This window comes from Astatotilapia calliptera, chromosome 20, assembly GCF_900246225.1.
Source record: "Astatotilapia calliptera chromosome 20, fAstCal1.2, whole genome shotgun sequence".
Lineage (NCBI taxonomy): Eukaryota > Metazoa > Chordata > Actinopteri > Cichliformes > Cichlidae > Astatotilapia > Astatotilapia calliptera.
Genome location: NC_039321.1, coordinates 546483 through 549523, shown reverse-complemented (window position 1 = coordinate 549523; position 3041 = coordinate 546483). Strand labels below are relative to the sequence as shown.

The following is a 3041-nucleotide window of genomic DNA, read 5'->3' as shown; positions in this document are numbered from 1 at the left end:
CTCACGGTTGCGGAAAGACCTGTTTGATGCCTCACAGATTGCCCAGAACCACGCTTTTCACGAGCAAGCGCGCCATGCCAGACTCTACAACCGCAAAGTCAAAGGCTCACCTCTGGCTGTAGGTGATAGAGTGTTGTTGGCCAATCGTGGTGAAAGGGGAAAAAGAAAGTTAGCCGACAAGTGGGATCCCACGCCTTATGATGTTGTGTCAGTTAGGTCTGGGATCAATGTGTACAGGATAAGAGAGAGCCACACAGGCAAGGAAAGAGTTGTACACAGGAACCTCCTTCTCCCTGTTAACTTCCTGGGCTTAGGTGTGGAAGGGAGTCTGGCCTCCCGTGCTGACTTGGACGGAGGGAACCCGAACAGTGGAGATGACCAAGGGTCTGTGAGGTCAACACAGATGGATCATCATGACAGGACACTGGACTGGCTGCTGAAAACGCCAGAGATACAGGGTCTCGCTAATGAGCCGGTGGAAGTTGAAGGTTCCCTCGACGTGGGACACCATTCTCTCTGCGTTGTGGACCCCAGCAGTGGCTCTATCGCAGCGGAGGACCCACCCCCTGAAGTTAATGCTGAAGTGTTTGAAAACTCCATTAGTGAATTCCCCTTGCCTGCTCCCGTGATCAGTGATGCTGCTCTCCGTCAAGGCTCTGAACCTGTTGCCGTGGCTCCTGTGGTTCCCATGGCTGATGTTGACTTAGATCTTGCTATTTGCACACAGCCTCAGACCATTCAGGCGGGCATGGATGGGCTAGCTATCACTAGGTATGGGAGAAGTGTTAGGCCTCCCAAGAGACTGATTTGTGAGATGGCAGCGCAGAAAGTTGAGGAAACTTCTTCTGTTTCAGGGTCAGTTTTTGCATTTCTGACTAGTATGTTTTAGCTCTGAGGGAATTGACTTGGTTTCATGTATCTTTCGACTTATTTTTTTGTGTGGTCCAGGATGTGATTTGGAGTATTATTTCGGGTGCTCTTATATGTGATGTTAAGGAGGTGTAGATGGCATCTTCTCTAGTCTGTTGAAGGTATTGGGCTTGGTACCACCCAATGTCTCGACACTTTTATATAAAAGGATTCTGTATCGACAATGATTAATATTAGTGTATCGATTTTACCCCGAAGCACCTGCTGTTCATAGTTCTTTTGTTTCTGGCCCTTGATACTCCCTTGAACTGGTTTGGAGTTTAACAGAATTTAAGGGGGGTGTATGTAACGATGTAAAAGAATGGATATGGTTTTGTTGTTGTTAAATTCCTGTTAAACTTGGGATCGCAACCATGGGTTTATTTTGGAACTTTTATTTTGAAAATCCGCAGCGGAAGTCTGCTACTGGTAAACGGGCTACCCCCTAAGCCTATCGTTAGTAGCAATGAAGCTTTCGCTGTGGTAAGTTCCTCTCCGTCCGCTCTCACAGAGCATGAGTTTAAAACATATTTGAAAATCCTCATTGAAGCTAATATGACAGTGCACTAACTGCATGAACTGCCCATACGGTAGTACTTGAGTAGATTTCAGGTTTATGACCGTGTTTTGCAGTTAATAGATTAGACGGTAAGAAAAATGGACACGTGGAGCTAGCGGCTAACAGCTAGAGGAGGCTGTCGTGTCTAATAATTTTGAAACTTCTCTCAATAGTTTGGGCGGAATCCTGTTGCTGAAACCCATGGTTATTCATGTCCCATGTTATTGCAGGTATGTGTACTTTGAAACATGTATATGGTTGAGCTGCAGGCTAATTCTGTTTAAGACATATTGCTTATTAAGTTTGCCCAGTAGATGGCAGCATTGTTCCATTTACTATTGTACGTAAAAGGGAATTTTGGCTTTGGTTTATTTATATTTACATGAATGTGCATTTAAGTGAATTAATTTTTCTTTTGTTATCTAAACCACAACGCAGTAATGTTTCTATTTTATTTTCCGTGATAAGTATTGTTGCCATTTTATTTTTCAATCAATATTTGTTTTTATTTATTTGGGAAAACTAAGAGTTCCACTATACGATCATAAGCCTATCGTTAGTAGCAATGAAGCTTTCGCTGTGTTTGGGCGGAATCCTGTTGCTGAAACCCATGGTTATTCATGTCCCATGTTATTGCAGGGGAATAAATCACGCCTGAGCTCTACCCACTTCGAGTCCAGAGAGTTTTATTCACACAGCGCTGGAAAGAGAAGCTGACCAGGGGTTACACTAGCTAATGCTAGCCTGTCATTCTCACACCTGTTTGTCAAACGCTACCTACGTATAAAGGTTTAGGTACTGAAAAGTACCTGATGAGATTTAGGTTTAAGTATGGCTCACCCTAAAAGCCACGAGCTGGGAGCAAGCGGTGGTGTCAGTGAGATATCCACGAATCAAACGGCAGCTTTAAGTGGTTATGGGAACGGGCGTGGCTCTGCTTGCAGTGATAGTGAGATGATGGGACACAGGAGGTTTCAGAGTGCCACCATGTCTGGAAACGCTGTGGATCGATGTTGTTTTATTGCAGCATCTTCTAAGTCCGAGTCCTGCTCCAACGCTAACCCTCAGCGGGAGCGTGAGGTCTGCTGCTCCGCTACCTCACACCTTGATCCTGAACTCTGTCACGCATTTTAAACATTTTATAACAGAGACCTCGCCGCCTCTGGCCACCTCCTGTCCCGTAGAGGGCGCTCTAGACCAGAATGAACCGTGGACCCTGGGGAGAAGTGAGTCAGTGCCTTCTTCTTTATCATAATTTTGATAGAAGGGTTGGAAGGCTGCGTCCCACCGGCTAGCCTGAGCCCGGTGTGTTTGCCCAGATGTTGAGGGCATTGCATGCTAAACCTCTGGGTGACTAGTCAACTACTTGCTAAATGCAAGAAAATCACTACTGAGGTTTGCTAGGTTCAGTGAGGCTAGTGTCCCACTTTTACTCCAGTGTGACCGAACCATCACTGAGCAGATGTGCTCTGCCAGCTGTTGGCTCAAAGGTGGTGTGTGACGAATAAATCAGTTTGAGTTTGAGATGTCGGCTTTCTGTTACGCTAAAATAAATTTGCGTCTTAGGAATCTC

General features: G+C 45.5%; 1 long non-coding RNA gene across 2 annotated transcripts; it reads left to right on the top strand.

The window, feature by feature from the left end:
* Positions 1-742: 742 nt before the first annotated feature.
* LOC113013836 (uncharacterized) lies at positions 743-2195 on the top strand. 2 transcript variants are annotated; one of them, XR_003270860.1, is made up of 3 exons: positions 743-1392; positions 1642-1698; positions 2108-2195. It is a non-coding gene; the product is annotated as an uncharacterized LOC113013836 (long non-coding RNA). The 2 variants fall into 2 exon arrangements; XR_003270859.1 differs by having other exon boundaries at positions 743-1557.
* Positions 2196-3041: the final 846 nt, after the last annotated feature.